Genomic DNA, 21991 nt, shown 5'->3' on the forward strand with positions numbered 1-21991 from the left:
TGAAGAAATTAAAAAAATACATTAAAATTAAAATAACTTAAAACATAAAAAAAAAAGTACATTGAAATTGAAATCCTACTTCTAAATAACTTAAAACATAAAAAAAGTACATTGAAATTGAAATCCTACTTCTAAATAACTTAAAACAGAAAAAAGTACATTGAAATTGAAATACTACTTCTAAATCACTTAAAACATAAAAAAAGTACATTGAAATTGGAATCCTACTTCTAAATAATTTAAATTATTACTAATATATCACTTTATTTTAGGGGATAAGGTCCAATCCATGACGAGCTAAAATCTCGTTCTTCCATATTTTGTAGACAGGTTTCTCCCATTCCTGTAATTAATCCAAGGGTTGTCGTAGGATCTTCATGTATGATTCTATTTGCTGCATTTGTGCCAAGATTGAAGAGTTTTCCATGTTCTTCTTCAGATACATACTCTTCCTCTGTTTCATACTTGGCCATTTGTGCTTGTGCGTTTTCAAGAAGTTCGATGAGTTTATCCATTTTTTCATCTGATTTCTGCGTTGCTTTAGCCTCACGAGCCCTTTTCTTTTCTTGATATCTCCCTTAACTTCTAACGTCATCTGTTTGTTCGAAATAGCGTCTTCTCTTTGATATGTTTGAGGTTTCATAATTATGAGTAGATGAAGTGCTGCCAAACCTTGCCATATTTTCCAAATCTTCATCCATATTATCAGCTTCATTTTCTTGAGTAGGTTGAGTGGAAGTACCGGCTCCATCATCATTATTCACCGCTGGGTTGTAATCGGGTTGATATGTCTTCAGGATCTGGAAAACCGATTCGTTCTTCCAAAGTTTTCCAGACTCTGCTTCATAATTCTCTTTTCCACGAAGATACTAGGAAAAAAATGAAAGGAAAAATTTAGAGAAAGAAAGAAATAGATCAAAATGGAAGAAAAAAACATTAAAAAAAGTTTAGGTACTTACATAATCTGCCTTGGTCATCCCCGTAGGTCTGTTTCGGAAGTAGGGCCTAACATGTGAAAGATATCTTTTCACTTCGGCTCTCAATGTGTTGCACTTTGTTTACAATGATTTTTTATCTCTTTCGACATCATCGGGACCTTTTCTTTTATTGTACTCTTCAATAATCTTCCTCCAAAATACTGCACCTTTTTTTATCTTTTCCACAAATCGGATAGTCGCTTGCTATGACCCAACCATAAACTAGAGCCTCTTCTTCTCTTGTAGTAAAGTGTGTCATAATTTTGTGTGAATAAAATTATGTGTAGGAGAAGAAGGAAATCAATGAAGAAGATAATCAATTGATTTTGTTATGAGGGATGAAGGAGAAGTAGTTCTCTATTTATAGGGAAGCCTGAAAATATAGCTGTTGAGGTTTCAAACGGCTACTAAATCCGAATCGTTGAAAATGCAACGGTCATCTTGATTTGATGGCTGGGATTGCTCAGCGCGGTTTTGTTAAGAGTTGGAGCGCGGAATGGTACATCCCTCGATTTCCTGCCGTTGAGATTCAACGGTCCCTTTTGATCTTGCGGCTGTTATGCAAAGCGCGGTTTAGTTCAGCGCTGGACGCCGTTTGGTTCAACGCTTTTGCAAACGGCTACATTTTCAGCCCAAACTCAGATCACTTCATATCTCTATATAAACTCAACACATGAACTCAAAATCCCCACCCCAAACTTGTGAAATTTCACTCTCTTCTTCTTCTCCTAAATTCTCAATTCAAAAATCAAGCATGGTTGCATTCTCAATTGGCGAAGGCAATGACTTGGTGAGAAGTTTTCACAAAATTAACATGTCTCAATCAACCAACGTCTTTTGGGAACAAGTTGTTGAAGAATTTTTGAGAATTAATGGTAATGCTAATAGAAGATGCAAAAAACAAGTACAATCTCGGTTAGCAAACATCAAGCGTTATTGCAAGATTTTTGTCATTTCATTAATGGCATCAAATGCTATTCGTGAGGATGCTATGAATTTATATGAAACGGATTATGGAATGTCGTTCATTCATAACACCGCTTTGGAGATACTTGGTTATGAAGCATATGCATGAAGAAGAATTATGAAGAAGTATGGAATATCACCAAAGAAGTATTATGAAGAAGTATGCATATGAAGTTCTAGTTAAATATGTAATGTAAACGTACTTAAGTATTATGAAGAATTATTATGAATTTCTAGTTAAATATGAAGTTCTAGTTAAATTGTAAACGAAGTTAAGTGATAAAAAGAGTATTATGGAGTTTACAAGAACTAATTAAAATGTCTACTTATTAATGAAAACGTGCTTGATTAAGATAAAGGGGTATTATGGTTACTCTCCATTCTCATAAAATGTCTACTTAAAATGTCTACCAATATGAAATATACTCTCTATTCTCATAAAATGCACCATCTCCTTGAGGGTCATATTGGTCTTCATTGGTGTCCACGTCGGTTGTACCCTCTTGAACTTCTGGCAAGGCATCATCCATAACCATGTTTGTAATATCACCATCTCTCAAACCTTCTCTGTGTCGGTTCCAGATGTGTGTAGTGAGTTGCAAGCGAAGTTTTGCCCAAATCGCAGGGTTGTACAATATATGAGGAGCTAGCCTTATCCAGTGATCCTCCCCCATTCCTCATTGCGATATTCCATCTCAACACACATGTTGTGCATTATCAAGCACCCCCTCATAATTGCCTTCTTGTACGATTTTTTATAATAACGACAAGGTTTCAATATAATGCCAAACTTACCTTTTAGACCACCAAATGCACGTTCTATGTCCTTCCTTTTAGCTTCTTGGTATTGATTGAAAAGAGCTTCTCTATTGTTTGAGGCGGGTTTGTATGCTTGCACGATGAAACCATACATAGGATATGCACCATCTCCTAGGTAGTACTGGTAGGCTTAGAAACCTACAATAAATACTACAAGTGCACAGCGTCTAACTAGTAGACAATGGCAAGTACAGGTCGTTCCCACGAGGAGTGTGAAATACTTCTACTAACTAATACCAAGAATCAACAAATCAATAAGGTGATGTTTAACGATTTTTCAGGAATTCGGGACAAAATGAAATAATAAATAATTGTTAACAATAAACGGAATGAGAGCGGGTTATTAGGATTTTTCGGTTTCCACCAAATCACTATGCAAACTCTACTAATCTTTAAAATATATTCCATGCTTTTATTTTCAAATATTGTTTCTCCGCTATAGTTTTCTTCGCTTCATGGGTAGTGATTCTAAAGCATTACCTATCAATCCTTGCATACCACGTCTAGGGATTTAACCGAAACACGCAATATCAATTCAAAAGCATAAATAATCTAGAAAATCACATCAACAATAGAATACCAAGCCAAATGAAGAAAAACTATTAATCAATCAACTCATTATTAAGCACATAAATATAGAGTTTTCATAACAAAATTGGGTTCTACCTAAACCCTAACATGAACCTAGCTAGACATGACTTTCTCAAATGCCATAAACATTTTCAAATCAAACTCTAGCAAATCAAAATCAAAAGGGAGAAAATGAAACTCCAAACCCAAGACAGCCTTTGCTGCTGCCGTCGGCTCCCAGCCGCAGCCTCCCCCTCCTCTGCGTGCTGCGTGCAACACAGAATTTATAACTTTGCACGAAAGAAGACTGACTTTCCTTTCCTGTTTGATTCCCCACGCCATGGGTCAATGGAAGCTCGCCACGTGTTTAGATGTACTCAGAACTACCCATTAAGATTGTGCCAAGTGTCAGGCAATACATTTCCGTATCTCCGCTTTCGTTTTTCATGCAAGAAGATAGTGGAATAGCCATGGGATCCACGTTAACCCTTTCCGAGCTTGCTTCCTTGTTCCATTCACAGTACGAACCATCCATTTCGATTCTCGGTAAAACCAACTCAACCATCACCCATTGTTGTCATCTCAGCCAACATACGAAACTCTTCTTCGTCTTCTGAGTTTCATCTTCGCTGGTTGTACAAGCTCAACCAATTATCCTCAAGCTGAATCTATTTCCCGACCACTGACTTTAGCTTCTTCATATGTGAATTATCGTCACCCATCCATCGATCGCAGCAGCTTCTTCCAGACTTTGCAACTTTTACATCTCGAACCAAAAGCAGCAGACTCGAGCCACAATCAAACTTCCATTAATCCACAACACCATGTCTTGTTGCTGCCAATCATTCTCCATCTCGGCTTCAAATCACCAGCTACGTACAACCCCACTCGGCACCAGTTCAGCCAACCCATAGCTCCTCCTTCATCCAAGACGAACTCCTAATTCCATCATCTGCTGTGTGTATTTCTCGGTCAAGAACTTCAGCTTATACACATTCAAATCATCACCTTGAAGCACAAGACTTACTCCACTCGAACCAAACAGCCTCGCCTGTACTTAACTCGATCCAACAACCCATTTGTTCTCGGCACAATAACACCCACGACATCTTTCTTCTTTGCAACTATTAATTTTCTTCACTGACAACTGTCAACGAAACCCACTTTCCGGCCACAGCAAACCCACCAGTTCAACAGCAGCTTCCTATACTGCTTGAATTCTCCCCTTGCACCGATCATGCCACCATCGCCTGCGCTTACTTCAGCCATTAAGAACAATCAAAAACCTTGAAGAAATGTTACTGCCGGATAGAAGGTATCACTGTGATGTCTTTATCTCGCCCATGCAGCCACCATCTTGCACTATGAGAATTAGTAACGGCAGCTGCTCGAGGTTGCTTTTGGTTTTGTGGTGACAAGGAATAAGCCATGCTGTTGAGATGCATGTACCACAAAGAAATGTGTCGGGAGTAATATGAGCGTTGCCGATATATAAAGAATACCAGGCCAGTCTCAAATTGTCATTTTTATCAATGTGGTTGATAATACATGGAGATACCAAGCCAACCTCATTTCATCATTGTGGTTGCTGATACATGGAGATACCAGGCTAGCATAAAAAGTGCTGCTGATATATAGAAATACCAGGCCAGCATAATAAATGCTGCTGATATATAGAAATACCAGGCCAACATATTTGATCATTGTGGTTGCTGATACATGAAAACACCAGGCCAACCACATTTCATCATTTTCGTTGCAAACATCATTAAGTCTCACATTTTGCTGTTTATTCGTTGGATGATCGAATTCACTTGTACTTTCTACAAAAGCACTAAAATAGTATTAGTAACTAAAATATCGAGTCCTAGCTAATATAAATATGGGTATAAAATGTAGCACTTACGTTCTTATCAACACCCCCACACTTATATTTTGCTAGTCCTCGAGCAAAATAAAGAATTGACCCGCTACACAGCTGGTCATATCATAAGAGAGAGTTAGACCCGCTACACAGGTGGTCATAAAATGAAAATTTGAAATACCATACCAAGACCCGCTACACATCTGGTCATGACAAATACCATACACAAGACCCGCTACACAGCTGGTCATAACCCTAAAAATCATAATGATATTTTTTTTTAAGACCCACTACATAGCTGATCATCATTTTTTTTTAATTTTTTTTAGACCCCCTACACAGTTGGTCATAACATTTTTTTTTATTATTAAAAATTCCTAACGAAAGTGCCACACCCCCACACTTAAACATTACATTGTCCTCAATGTAATTGAGTCATCCAGCGTAAAAATTAAGGCGGGAAATTTTAAAATACAATAAAAGTAAAAGATAGAGTGCAGGGAACAAATCTGATGGGTTGACTCCCATGAAGCGAAAGATATTTGTTTCACTGCTTGCCAGTAGCACGTTCTCAAACAATGTGGAGTTGGTACTCTAAGGTAAGCTGCGAATCATATATATAAAGCCTGAAGAGTTGGGGATCAACCCAACTAATATGATTAGTCATAAACATGAACCTGCAGTAAGAAATATTAGTACCCAGAGAGATAAAACTGAATTCAATCTTATTTAAAACATAATTTGAACCTTGAATATGAAGTAAATCAGGTTCGCAAATATTTAGTAAAGATTGTTTAAAGAATTGAACAGTTTTTGTACTCCCTAAATCAGGTTCTAAGTCAGCGGAAATAACTTCCACGACTGATATTGGTTCAAATTCAGCTAAGTCGGGCACACAAACATATGTTGGTTCAAATGCACTCTCTGAACAAGGCCTCGATGGAGTAATAATATCACGACTTATAGACCCATTATCATCTAAAACGGTTTCATTATCAATATCATCCAGACAAAGAAATTCAGAACTTAATGGATTATGGGTCAAGGTCGGAGCATCCTCGACTGATGGAACTAGTCGAGACTCGGACAAAACTAGAGGTTCTAGTTTGGGTTTCCATTTATTAGTGTCTAACAGCGGTGTGGAGTCTAACAAGGCATTGACTTTAAAAATAACACTATCGTCATCAAAATCATACCCAAAATGAGCTAAGCAAACCTCTAATGGATCTCCCAAGTGGCTCTTGCAAATGTCTTGCGAGTGCATACTTTCTTTTCGCCCGCACTTCAAACTAAAATGCCTAAAAAAAATCAAACAAACAGCGTAAAAAGAACTAAAAGAACAATAAAAATAAGTTATGCGCAAAAATTAAGAATAAGCTATATACAATGATATCAACTAGTGAGTATTTTGCTACCACTCCCCGGCAGCGGTGCCAAAAACTTGGTAGGCTCAGAAATGCAAGTGCACAGCGTCTAACTAGTAGACAATGGCAAATACAGGTCGTTCCCACGAGGAGTGTGAAATACTTCTACTAACTAATACCAAGAATCAACAAATCAATAAGGTGATGTTTAACGATTTTTCAGGAATTCGGGACAAAATGAAATAATAAATAATTGTTAACAATAAACGGAATGAGAGCGGGTTATTAGGATTTTTCGGTTTCCACCAAATAACTATGCAAACTCTACTAATCTTTAAAATATATTCCATGCTTTTATTTTCAAATATTGTTTCTCCGCTATAGTTTTCTTCGCTTCATGGGTAGTGATTCTAAAGCATTACCTATCAATCCTTACATACCACGTCTAGGGATTTAACCGAATCACGCAATATCAATTCAAAAGCATAAATAATTTAGAAAATCACATCAACAATAGAATACCAAGCCAAATGAAGAAAAACTATTAATCAATCAACTCATTATTAAGCACATAAATATAGAGTTTTCATAACAAAATTGGGTTCTACCTAAACCCTAACATGAACCTAGCTAGACATGACTTTTTCTCAAAAGCCATAAACATTTTCAAATCAAACTCTAGCTAATCAAAATCAAAAAGAAAAAAATGAAACTCCAAACCCAAGACAGCCTTTGCTGCTGCCGTCGGCTCCCAGCCGCAGCCTCCCCCTCCTCTGCGTGCCGCGTGCAACACAGAATTTATAACTTTGCACGAAAGAAGACTGACTTTCCTTTCCTGTTTGATTCCCCACGTCATGGGCCAATGGAAGCTCGCCACGTGTTTAGATGTACTCATAACTACCCATTAAGATTTTGCCAAGTGTCAGGCAATACATTTCCGTATCTCCGCTTTCGTTTTTCATGCAAGAAGATAGTGGAATAGCCATGGGATCCACGTTAACCCTTTCCGAGCTTGCTTCCTTGTTCCATTCACAGTACGAACCATCCATTTCGATTCTCGGTAAAACCAACTCAACCATCACCCATTGTTGTCATCTCAGCCAACATACGAAACTCTTCTTCGTCTTCTGAGTTTCATCTTCGCTGGTTGTACAAGCTCAACCAATTATCCTCAAGCTGAATCTATTTCCCGACCACTGACTTTAGCTTCTTCATATGTGAATTATCGTCACCCATCCATCGATCGCAGCAGCTTCTTCCAGACTTTGCAACTTTTACATCTCGAACCAAAAGCAGCAGACTCGAGCCACAATCAAACTTCCATTAATCCACAACACCATGTCTTGTTGCTGCCAATCATTCTCCATCTCGGATTCAACTCACCAGCTACGTACAACCCCACTCGGCACCAGTTCAGCCAACCCATAGCTCCTCCTTCATCCAAGACGAACTCCTAATTCCATCATCTGCTGTGTGTATTTCTCGGTCAAGAACTTCAGCTTATACACATTCAAATCATCACCTTGAAGCACAAGACTTACTCCACTCGAACCAAACAGCCTCGCCTGTACTTAACTCGATCCAACAACCCATTTGTTCTCGGCACAATAACACCCACGACATCTTTCTTCTTTGCAACTATTAATTTTCTTCACTGACAACTGTCAACGAAACCCACTTTCCGGCCACAGCAAACCCACCAGTTCAACAGCAGCTTCCTATACTGCTTGAATTCTCCCCTTGCACCGATCATGCCACCATCGCCTGCGCTTACTTCAGCCATTAAGAACAATCAAAAACCTTGAAGAAATGTTACTGCCGGATAGAAGGTATCACTGTGATGTCTTTATCTCGCCCATGCAGCCACCATCTTGCACTATGAGAATTAGTAACGGCAGCTGCTCGAGGTTGCTTTTGGTTTTGTGGTGACAAGGAATAAGCCATGCTGTTGAGATGCATGTACCACAAAGAAATGTGTCGGGAGTAATATGAGCGTTGCCGATATATAAAGAATACCAGGCCAGTCTCAAATTGTCATTTTTATCAATGTGGTTGATAATACATGGAGATACCAAGCCAACCTCATTTCATCATTGTGGTTGCTGATACATGGAGATACCAGGCTAGCATAAAAAGTGCTGCTGATATATAGAAATACCAGGCCAGCATAATAAATGCTGCTGATATATAGAAATACCAGGCCAACATATTTGATCATTGTGGTTGCTGATACATGAAAACACCTGGCCAACCACATTTCATCATTTTCGTTGCAAACACCATTAAGTCTCACATTTTGCTGTTTATTCGCTGGATGATCGAATTCACTTGTACTTTCTACAAAAGCACTAAAATAGTATTAGTAACTAAAATATCGAGTCCTAGCTAATATAAATATGGGTATAAAATGTAGCACTTACGTGTTTATCAAGTACCCCTGGTCGTAATTCCCTCCATTGATTTGATAATGACAAGGAGGTGCTACACCAAGAAGTTATCTATCGAACAAACCCGAAGCATGCAAGACATTAAGATCATTGTTCTTCCCAAGCAACCGAAAATAGGAATGCCAGATCCATCTATCATATGTAGATACCGCCTGCAAAAAAACCCGAGGGATATGGCTTATAGCCGCTGTGGGATCCTGCTTGATCCATTGGACATGCTCTCCATGCCCAGTGAAAACAATCGACACTACCAAGCATACCAGGAAATCCCCGAGCTTCATTTTCTGCTAAAATCCTTTTTGTATCTTGAGCGGTAGGTTGACACATGTATCGACCATTATAAATCCAAATAACTGCATCCTTAAACTTCATAGCATAATGGTAGATAATGGTCGCTCCCATTTGTGTGTAATCATCTAAGGAATCCGGTGCAATGCCTTCGACAAAATGTTTCATGACGGCAACCATTTTCATATATGGAGAATGACCAGGAATACCGCAAGCATCCGTTTTTTGACGAAAATCATGGTCAAAATCACAAACTTTCTCTAAAATTCTCAGAAAAAGTGGACGAGGCAAAGAAAACCGACCTTTGAACTTCTTTGGCCCATACATACAATTGAAGTTGAAGTACCGATGCATTATACGAGCATCCACATCTACACGTTTTTTGTGCACCGTCTGATGGGTCTTGACTTCATTTGGGACAGGTTGACATATTCCCTGCCTCCTCTGCGTCTCCAAAAGTGTATCCACTGCTACAACATTCGTCTCAATATCATCTTCATCATCCGGAAGGCCAAACAAAATTCTTCTCAAAGCTCCCTGCACAATGTACCTAACACAACGAAAACATAAAGATTTATAACACCCCATGAAGCAAACAAAATTAAAACACGCCATAAAAAACAAATAACAATCCATAAAATAAATAGTACTTAAAAGTATAACACTTCTTAAACAACAAATAACATTCCATATGGTCTCATAAACACTACGACAATTACTTTAAACACTACGACAAGTAATTTAATTCAGGTCAAAGAAATTATGGGATTGTTGTTGGCCGAGCTGAGTATCATCAACAATGTGCGGCTCGCTTTCCGTCAACAACGTAGTAAATTCATTTCTTTATTGTTGATATTGTGATGAAGTAGCTCCATTTGCGGTTTCCTCGTTAACAAAATCTTGTTGTGGCCTTTACTTTTCTATTTCCGCAATTATAATTGTTTTTATTATAATAAGAAGTAACATACACAAACGTTAGTTCCTATTTACTTGATAGAAATCCTATTGTGTTTGGTTAAGTCCGAACCTATTATCAAGTAAACGTACTTTGTTGTTGTATTGTCTCGATCTTGCGTCCCTAGTCAATGACACAAGTTATCTTGTTGTCGTGTTGTGTCGATCTCGTATCCATAGACGATCACACGAAGTGTGAACCGATTAGTTGTATTGTCTCGACTCAGTCCATAGACAATCACTTTCGGAGAAAGGACTTATAGGTGGAATTTTTTTAGCTTGAGGTATATTTGGGTACCCTCGTCTTTTCAAGTATTTTTTACAATTATATCCTTATGGACAATAAGTAGTAAAACTTGGAAATGATTTATCTCTTAAACTATACCACGAATTTTGTAAATTTTATACCGTTAAAAAGCATTTTTAAAACAAATATGTAACGAATATAAACATGTCTATCAAATTATACATACATTTCTTATAGTAACAATAATCAATTAAAATCATAGTTTTCGATTATCCCTTTGGTTAGAATGATAGCTCATTTATTATGGGACAAAATTTAAAACCAGCAAACTCATCTAATTTGGGACGCAGGGAACAGAATATATCATCTAATTTGGGACTTAGGGAGTAGAATAAAAGTCATGCATATGTGCCACATCTAAATCTGTGTGCATCAAAAATGATGCTGGGCGTCATATATATTATGAGCATCTCAAGATCACATGGATGCGTCCCACATATGTAGATTGATCGGTCCCACAGAAATGTGGTCCACAAGAGCTTTTGATCTCCAGCCGTTCATATAACAAGACAAACAAAAAACGTGTGACTATAAAAACTAATAAGGCTTAGTCTAATGGTACTCCAAGATTCAGGATTTGGAGGAAAAAGCGTGGTCTAATGTGTCACTGTTAGCATGATTTCCAATCGCTTGGATCTAATCTGGGTGCAATCCAGGCACGTCATTAGAAATGGCGCATTCAAAAAGTGCTATACGCCATTACAAAAGGTGTGATGTAGCATATTCGAAAATGAACAATTTTTAAACCAATTAAAACTTTGTGCTACTGTTTCATGATAACATAAGCAATTCAATCCCACGATTATGAGTAACTATCATGAACAACAAATAAAGAAAATCAATCAAAATTAAAATTTGTTACCTAGTTTTGATTTGTTGATGAAAATCAACAAAAATACCACCCAAAGCTTCCCCTTACCGGCTGGAACAAACCCTATTGAGATTATACCTAAACACCCACCAATTTGTTACGACACACCATTGAATCTTCTTGACTCGTTTCTTATTTTTTGTTGAAAGAACTAAACATACAGAAGAGAAGAAGAGAAGAGGAGAAGAGAAGAAGAGTCGCTGCGTGTTTCAGGATTTAACCCTGACACGCCATTACAAATGGCGTGCGGACCGGTCAACGAAGTCAATACGCCATTCCTAATGGCGCGTGCTCTTATTTCAATGATACGCCATTTCTAATGGCGTACCGCGCCAATTCTAAAGGCGTTCCAATGTTGGATCCTGGGTTACCACTGCGGCTAGGCAAAGCGTTTTGCTGATGTGGTTCCAGGATTCAGCTTGAATCCAGGAGGACCATTAGACCCAGTCTAATAAAACTAAACTCTTTCTCGTTTAAGATTCTTTCTCAAACTCCTTTGGAAAACTCATATGTTCGTTCATCCTCTTCAGTAGTGCCGAAACCACCTGTTATCTACTCCACACCTTCCCTTGTACTGGAAACACCGCAAGCAAGCATGATCGTTCAAGGCGGCAAGTCATTTATAATTATAGTTGCGCTATAATAGTGGCTGTCATAATACTGTGCTTCATCATCTGGTTACTCATCAACAAGCTGATGAAGGAGCCATCTGCTGAGTCTCCATACCCTAATAACGTGATCAATAATGATAACGGAGCATCTGGTCAGCAGACAGAACTGTCCCAACATGAAATCCAAGCAATTTGCCATGACGATGCAAGACACTAGAGGAAGAGTGGAGCAAATGGAACCCTAGCCATATACTGGATGACCGTGTGTATATTGATGGACATTTCTTATTTCTGTTATGCATCAAGGTTTTCAGTTTTTTTTTAATTAACTATGGTTGCTGCTGTGTCTTCAGTGAGTGCTTTTCGATTGTTCTCCAGGGAAATTTCAAGTAAAAGACAAGGATTTGGAATCGGATGATAGTATGATGAATCTCTACGAAAGGTGGATGAGAGTCTTTGGGATTTTCAGAATTGATCCCCAAGAGAAGAAAAGACGCTTTATCGTGTTTAAAGGGAACGTAATGGGAAGCCGCTGCGCTCATATGTTCTCCGACATGACATATGAAGAGGTTAAAAGTACGTGCACAGGACTGGAATCAGATGACGAGGAATGGAATAGTACTGATATTCATCTATCGCTTGATTCAAATGATGAAACGAGGTAATGTGGAAGCTAAGGTTTATTACTTCCATCAATTTGAATCAGAATATGTTATTTGCTTACATCAGCATTTTTGGACTTAACCTGACTTAACCATGTTAGTTGCTATAAGGTTCTACAAGTTCTTTGTTTATTATCTAGCTCCTGATGAAAATCTAGACAGAACTGATAGCATGCAGTGGCGAAGGGGTTTGTATCTGCAATCCTGGAGCTCTATTTGAAATTGTGGAACTCAGTCACATTTTTAATCAGGACATGCACATTCTAATTAGTGGTTTGATCCTCTTGACCATTGAGTGAATAATTAGAACCTTCATTCCAAAAGCTCAATGATATGACAGATTGAATCTGGAAAGGTACTGGGAATGGATGTTTAGTTGTTAAGTCAGCTTATCATGTCGTATGCAATAACTCCCAGAGAAACAGTGAACCTCATCGGAAACTAGTTTGGTAAGTTAGGTGATTCCTGGAATCCTGCTATCTATGTGGAAAATCCTCACTATTTGTGATTTATGCGTTCTTAATTAGGATTCTCATTGAGTCATGTGCAATCTTTGTTACAAAGAGATTTACTTGCATTTGTTTACTGCTTTTCTATTTGCTCAAGCTCTTTAGAGGAGCTTGAATATGCGTTGATTCCAAGTTACTGCTTTCAATGACTGGATTCTAGACATGTTTTGGATTCTAGACATGTTTAAAAATGACAGAAACTCTCAAGTCAGCATGACTTTGATCGATGCTGTGTGAATATAGAGCGAAGTGGTGTTTGAACATATCATCCCTAATCCTATTGATCTAATCCAATCTGTTGGAGGGTTTCAGTATTTTTAATATTTCTCTAAATTATCATAGTATGTAGAAAATAAACACCTCCAGAAAAGATGTGAAACACCTTATTGGTTTTGTTTGCATATGACACCTGTGTTAGTTGCTGGGAAAGATTGAAAGATTTGTGTCTTATAAACTTTGATTTTCTTATTTAATGTGGAAAGTACGTTTGTTTGTAACTGCTCATGTATATCCATCTGGTAATTTGTTTGTAGTGTTCAAAGGCGAGCATTGGGTATAAAGACTTGGCGTACAGTGATGCAGCACAATGGGGAACCAGCAGTTTTGGAGAAAGTATAGAAAAAGAGAATGGAGCGTGAAGGCTTGGCGTGCGATGATGATGCAGCACAGTTGGTTATCAGCAATGAGAGGAGGAATTAACTGATATTTAATGAATGGATTCATTAGTATTAGTTACTAGTTAGAAACAGTAATTTGCTTCTATGCACAATCTCGCAGCCTACTCGGTTTTGTCACTTAATTTTATGGACTGAAATTACAAACTTTACGAGAAAAAGAACTTGAAAAGAAATGTTAGTCGACATGAATGAAGGCTATGTAGCCATTTCAACCTCAAGTGAGATAACATTTTTTAGTAAAGATTCAAGTAGATCATGCGGCTAATAAATTCAGGGAGGGTGTATCCTGCTTCTAAACCAGCTGTAGTCAGGGAGGCCCTGGATGGGTCCTATGGCCGCAATTGCTATATCCTACAAGAAGAAAAATAAAAAAGAACATTAAACATCAGAGATTAGAGATTGATAAATTTATAGCCTGCCATACCCGGTCAAAGAAAAACCGCTTGGCAACACGCTTGATGGTGCTTGCATCCACAGCATCAATCCTAGCAAACATTTCGACGAATGGAATTCTTCTGCCATATGCAAGTAGCTGCCAGCAAACAAGTAAACCAATAATCTAACCTCTAGGTGTTGAACTCAAAACACAAGACCCCTAATAAGTTGTATATGAAAGCTTCAACACACTCTCCACTTTTATTCTCACCAACATTATTTGGGATTAATTCAGAGGGAGCTGAAGTTACCTGAGCGCCAATATCTTTAGCAACATGAGTGTTATCATCAAGTTGGAGAAAAAGAGAAGATTTCAACTGCAAAACCACATCCTTTTAGTCAGCGGTAAAAGCTTTGACAACAAACTAATGCTAACGTTAGGGTTTCATTGTTATTGGCTTATTGCCGTTGAGCCTTCAAAATAAGAACTAAGAGAGGAAGCCTGTTCAGATACAGATTATTTATTACTTCCCTGATAAACGTATCGAATATGAAGTACAATTGCAATCTGCATTATGTGTAATGTTAAGCATAGACTCAGGTTTGAACATGTACTTTACTAATTGGAATGAAGGACTTCTACTAAAACTGGTTGCAAATTTTCTGGCCTTCTAGGATAAGATATTTCCCATTGTTTTTTCGTCAAAAGGACAAAAAGTATGACAACAAAAGGATATCCTGACCTTTATCAGTCAAGATTAAATAAGGCTAGCAAAATACATATTCTGGCATCGTCTAGCTACTTGTTTATGTATGCAAGTGAGCAGCACAAAGGCATACCTAATTACGACCGCGATTGACATCATCTTCTGATACTTGGTATGATAACTTGCTTATCTCATACATAATTGCATCGGCCAAATCATCCGACCAACCCGGCTGATATCAAGATAAATAATTACATCTCACAAAGTGTAAATAATGAACACTGCTACAAGTCAACAAAGAACCTAAGGATACGAAGGATAAAGTTTCCAAGGGTGAACATACCTTCGCAGAGGCGTAAATGCCAAACATACCAGCATCCTTATATATGTCATTGAAAGTCATCATACTCTCAGATATGTCTTTATTGGCAACCCTGCTGTAAAAAACGAAAACCAACCACTGGTTACAGAAATAGGTTTTGGTAAATACGTGAGCACAGACTATAAGAAAGCACTCACCTCATGTGCTTTCCTCCCTTTTCGTACTTATTCCAAGAGCTTAGCATGTACTTGATGACCATCAGAACAATTGAATCTGGGTCTGTCAAAGATGCACCACTGAACGCAACAGCAAAATGTGCGAAAGGAAAGATCATTGTCCAATATTCTTACCTGATCGCATGAATGGGAAAACAATTGGAATAAATACAATGTTAATAAGGAACTCCACTCCACCAGAAACAATAATAGTACTCCGTTGAAACAAAATCAGAGATTTCCTAGCAAGTAAACACACCTCGGAACCAGTAAAAATTGCTGGTTCTTTTGCAGCCAGCTGCAAAGCTGTAGTAGGATCAGTTGGTAGCTCTGTAAAATGCTTCTTTACCTCCTCAACGACTTCCTCGTGCTTCACAGATCCAGCAGCAACAATGACCTGATAAATTGATAATGATCTCCAAAGTTGTTGATGAATGGTAATAGAACCCAAGCATTGAGAATTTTGAAGAAATTTGTATCCCATACAGTTACTTACTTACCATTCTAGGAGCTGTGTAGTGAGTTGAAATGTAGTTCCTGATTGGTACAACGTCGATTGTCTTGATAATATCTGCATCTCCCAATACCGTTCTACCTAAAGGAGAGCACTGGAAAGCTTCTGCGTGCAAATGACAGAAAACAAGTTTCTCAGGACATATCTCAACCCCTTCCATTTCACGGAGAATAGCATCTCTTAGACAGAAAACTTCGTCATCCATGTAACAAGAATGCTGCAATTTGTCAGCTAGAATATCAATATCCGTTGGAACATTCTCATCTTAAAGCTATAGGAAGTATGTTCCCTAGTGGTTATAGCATCCAAATACCCACCCATATTCTCAATCTTTTCTTCCATACATTCCTTGCGCATACGATGTGTTCTTTCAAACATTATATGTTCAACATAATGAGCAACACCACTAGTATCATCAGGATCATGTCTACTCCCTGCGTCAATCCATGCACCTACGGTTGCTGTTTTAGAAGATAAATTAGATTCAGTAGCAACTTGTAAACCATTCGGAAGAGTCGTAACTCGTGTTTCAGGAAAAGAAAGGAGAATTTTTGTGTGATCAATTTTGAGAGGTGAACTGTATTGGAGAAATTTAGAGTTAGGGGTTTTCACACGTTGTTCGTGAGATGGTTGGGAAGATGATTCTGAAGTTTAATAAAATCGATTAGGTTGAATGAGAAAAGGACGACAGATAAGGCACAGCCTATGAAGTGTATCATCTCTTTTCAGGATATGCTTCAATGCCATGGTTAGAGAGCTTGTAAAACTCAGTCGGTTTGTTTGTTTCTTGTGCTTACTTTGTGGTAGTGTAACTTCAAACATCCTAGCTTGTATCTGCCGATACGTATTTATATAATCAGCGTCAACATATTCTAACCAGTTGTAGTTTTTCATGCAAAACCCTAATGCGCTGTTCTCCTCTCTCTCTCTTTTTTTTTTTTTTATCGGTAAAAAAAGTATATTAAGAGAAGAGGCAAATTACAAAGTAGCAAAGCTACCGCCGCCCAACACAATAAAGTAAAAGCAAACAAACAAGAACCCACAATAACCTAAAACACTGACTATAGATGATCAAAAAATAACCCTTTCCAATTAGTAATTACATCATCAAGACCGGCAGTTTCGCGAGTAAAAGTCTTTTGTTTAGATAAAAGGAGACCCAATATGCGCGCGCCTACACAAAAGAGTACTTATTTAAGGAGTAAAATTACTGTACTCCTCAATAATTAATTAATTTCACTCTTCTCAATCTCTTTAGAGATGGCAATGGCATTAGCTGTTTCCATCTCTTTATCTTAACTGTTTTCTTCCTTCAGTCGAGTTAATTTATTTAACCCTAATTTTGTTTCATTATTATTTAGTATTAACAAACCCAAGATAATAAAAAATGCTTTGTTTATTAATTTGATCCCGAGAGTGAAGTGCTAAAATGAAAGAAAACTATCATATCCCGTTATTTGATGTGGAAGTAGAAGAAAAGCAACACGATGAAGAAATATTAGAAGGAAATCAATTGACTGAGGTATTTAACTTTTGTATAGAATCTGCTCCTTTTCCTTTGTCCATGGGGTTAATTAGGATGTGTTAGATATTAGTTTACAGATTAGAGATGCAACTAACACTATTTTGTATATTTTTTAAGGTTCTTGATCATGAGAATGAGGTTCTAGTTGTGGATGTTGGAGGCGATGAATTTGGACCTTACTATGCAACTCGTCCTGCTTCTTCCAATTTAGACTTAACTGAATTGTTTACAACCAATAAGGTATGTTAACAAACTGAACTATAAAATATAGTCAATCTCATATACTTATCTAAAGTGTTCTGTTATTGTATATTTGAGTATAGGTATTTGAGTCAAAGGAAGCGGTTCGTGATTGGTGTATGGAATTAGGAAAGAATCGGAATTGCGTCATTGTTTGCAAGTCATCAAGGGCAAAAAATCTAGATACCAATGGAAAAGGATCATATCTAGAAATTCACATCTACATGATCGGAATTATGTGCACCGAATGATTCAGGCGATAATGACTTGGATGATGTTTGCAGATGAATAAATCCTAAAGATACGAATTTTAAACAATGGATGAATGTGGTCGATAGGGAGTACACATGAAGACGCTCGATATTAACTTATCACTTATGCAGTATTTCCAATTAAATGAACATGAAACGAATTTAATAAAACGTGGTTAAGAAGACGGTCAATTTGTTTTGAAAGATTTGGCAAGGTTTTACTAAGAGACAGCATCTACGTACTTAGGTGTTCATACTAAAAGAACCGCATGCTTTTGAGGAATGGAGTTGTTCATCAAACATTTGAACTTACGTGTTTGAAGTTGGGTCTACTTGAGGATGACAACTTTCAACATGCATCAGTGGTGTAGGGCAGGCACTTTAGGTGATAGGGGACGTATATAAGATGTCTATGATGAGTCTCGGACCCGGTCCTTATTATCATTTAGTCGTATCAATTATTAGGATTTGCTATAATTCTGTTAGATGGTTAGGATAAACTTTACACGTATGTGAAGTTCTGTTTGGTCAAGGGTTTGTTAGGGTTAAGTTAAACTATAAGTATTCATTGTTCTCGTCATTGTAAAGTAGTTTGGATTAGCTCGCTTAATTGATTAATGAAACTATTGAATTGTTTGGTTTAAATCATCGTTTGCTTCCTTAACTCTTAGATTAGAGTATATTTGCTCCTGGATTGGAGTGTTTATTTGTTACTTGAAGAAGTGGATTCTCCTTGTTTTCAAATCGTTTCCGTGTGCCATATCATGTGGTATCAGAGTAGGTTTTTCTTGCGTTGTTCGTCTGTGAGGCCGCCTAGAAGAATCAGTCGAGGATTCCTATGATCTCTAGGTTTTTATCAAAAAAAAAAAAAAGAAAATCAGTTGAAAGAAGATTTGGGATCTTGTTCATCATCACGGTGCATACTTAAGTTTGGTAAGATCTCTAACTCGCTTTGTTTGTTGATTTGGGGTTTGAAAAATCAAGGTTTCAGTTGCGCGTTTGTGGGTGAAAGAGGAGAAGAGAGAGGCACTAAAGATTTCTGTTGTGTGCCATCATCAAAAGTTCCAGACGTTTGGCGAGTATCCCATATTTCATTTGCTGTCGTATTTCACATTCGTGAAACCCTAACTTGGTTAGCTAGTGGGAGAAAGATATCTTCTCGGCTAAGAGCTATACAAAAAGTTCGTTTCCTGTAAGTAAAATTGTAAAAGATTCCTGCTCCATTAAAGTTATACAAGAAACTCTTGTTGGGCTTTCCTTATACTACCCGTTAATAAGACGCAAACCTACTTATATGTTCATCTAAGCCGCCGCTGCCAAATTGAGTTTCTTAACTTCATATTATGCAGTATATATAACTATGGAACCAATTCAATTTCAGATCTTTCGCGGTCGATATATAGCTGGTGGGAATGTTTGTCGTTTTATGATTGATAATGTTCGCGAACAGAATTTGGTTTCATTGAAAATGATTGAATCTTTGGGTTTGGAAATGGATTGGTATCATGTACCGGACCAAATTAAATGGTTCAACAATGGAGGTGCAATTACTTGCATGGGTGTTCGCGAAATTCCAGTGTCAATTGGTAAGTGCTACTCCGATACAATATTTTGCGAAGTAGTTGATACGGATATTTGCGATGTTGTGTTGGGTAGGCCTTGGTTGTTTGATATTCATGATGTTCATAATGGTCCTGAAAATGTGTATGAGTTTATTTGGGGGAAGACCAAGGTCATGCTAATGCCATGTAAACGACCGTTGGGAGAATGGAAAGAAATGTCTCCTAAGAGTACCTTACATACAACGGTTGAGGCTAAGTTTCAAGGAAATCTCGGTGAAGTGGGACACGATAATAATAGTATTGTCCGGGCAGTTAATCAAGACATTGAAGATAGTGAGATGCTTAAAATTAATCCTTCCCAAATGGATACAGTTGTTATGGTAGTTCCTAAAAGCAGTTTTCAAGATCCGTATAACATGTTTTGTGATAGTGCATCCCACTCTTATGGACTCCGAAGGGACATGGTGTGGAAATTTTCATGGAGCTTCTTTGCCGTAGTATTAGCATGAAGCGGGATCGAGTATCTTGTTGGTGTGTATTTTTCAACCTTACCTTGAAGCAAAAATTATGTTCTGAATGGTTAGTAATTCTGATGCATAATTCAAGATTGAGTTGTGCTACTAGTGGATGCTCTAAAGTTCTTTCTCAAACTCCCCATTTTCAATGTAAACTCGAGGCGAGTTTTGACACAGTGGGGAGCCTGATACGGGACGTATATAAGATGTCTATCATGAGTCTCGGACCCGGTCCTTATTATCATTTAGTTGTATCAATTGTTAGGATTTGCTATAATTCTGTTAGATGATTAGGATAAAATTCACACTATGTGAAGTTCTGTTTGGTCAAGGGTTTGTTAGGGTAAGTTAAACTATAAGTATTCATTGTTCTCGTCATTGTAAAGTAGCTTGGATTAGCTCGCTTAATTGATTACTGAAACTATTGAATTGTTTGGTTGAAACCATCGTTTGCTTTCTTAACTCTTGGATTAGAGTATATTTGCTCCTGGATTGGAGTGTTTATTTGTTACTTGAAGGAGTGGGTTCTCCTTGTTTTCAAATCGCTTCCGTGTGCCATATCATTAGGATTACATAATTTTTTAGGTTTCTGTAAGACATTATTATTAACTTGCCTTGAAAAATCACAAGAGATTCGGCATGACGTCGGAGAGTCATGCCTGATGATATTATGAATAGATAAGAAAATCCGAAAAGTTTTAAGAATCGCTGCCATTCAAATCTCTGTAAGTTGATCTGTTTTTCATTACAGTTTCAATTTTAATCTGTTTCCTATTTACCTTCCAAATATAGTGGCCTAAAAAAAGGAAGTTAGTGATGCTAGATGGAGGTGATCATAAGACTCACAAATATATTCCTAATTTACTAATGTTATTTTTATATTATAGTACAAATCTATAGTTAATTTACATAAAGTCGTACAGATTTTCCGTATTCTTTGGCCGAGTTTATAGTACAGATTTTGTACGGAATGGATCCATACTAAAAAGTGTAATGTGGATCTGAAAAATTAGAAGTATCTTTTATTAATGATCAAGTTTGTAGGATCGAGCAAAAGAGAGGAGAGCACAACGCGGAAGCAATAAAACGATTACATTGATAATCAGTTTGGTGTACAATTCTTCATGGCTCAATAGCCTACTTATAGTCTCACAAACTTGACAATCACTCAAAGTACTTTCCTAATAAAATCAAACTCTAAATAAAGCACACTTCTAGAAACACAAAGAAACTCTAAATATAGTAAAACTCTAAATACAGTAACCGACACAATTTGCTCTTCTAGTTAACTTAAACTTCCAGATATCGCGTAGCGTTTCAACTATTCATGTTGATCCAACTTGACTGCGTCAACTACAGCAGTTGATCCATTCGGACTGGATCAACAACACTTGTTGATCCACGAACCAAATCCATATCTTGGTTTAACTTCCAACATCCTCTTTTAAACCAAGATATCATTCAACGTGAATTCCATAACCCTCTTCTTCCATTGATAAACGTTTGCACGTCCTTGTCTTTTCTCATTTTCCATTCCTCTTCTTCCATTGATAAACGTTAACACGTTCTTGTCTTTTCTCATTCCAGAATACCATCATCATTAACAAACTCAATTCATAAACTTCTTTCACGTTCTTCTTTATCGCAGCGGAACACAAACCTTAACAAGCTAGAAACACCTCGTGGTGCTCTATACAACTTGCTAACCAAACACTAAAACTCATCAAACTCATCACCGAGCATTGTAGCTCATCTTCATCTCTTAAACTTCTCTTCACATGTTACTTTAACAAGAGACACAACCGTCAGTTAGTGATGTCTAGAACTGATCTTTTCACAGTTCACAAACCTTTCTTCTCTTCTAAAGTACGCATGTTGC

At 37.5% G+C, this 21991-nt stretch overlaps 1 pseudogene; it reads right to left on the reverse strand.

Annotated features, from left to right (window-relative positions):
- Positions 1 to 14156: 14156 nt before the first annotated feature.
- Positions 14157 to 17305, reverse strand: LOC113316470 (annotated as a pseudogene).
- Between the last annotated feature and the right edge of the window lie 4686 nt (positions 17306 to 21991).

This window comes from Papaver somniferum, chromosome 10 (genome assembly GCF_003573695.1).
Source record: "Papaver somniferum cultivar HN1 chromosome 10, ASM357369v1, whole genome shotgun sequence".
Lineage (NCBI taxonomy): Eukaryota > Viridiplantae > Streptophyta > Magnoliopsida > Ranunculales > Papaveraceae > Papaver > Papaver somniferum.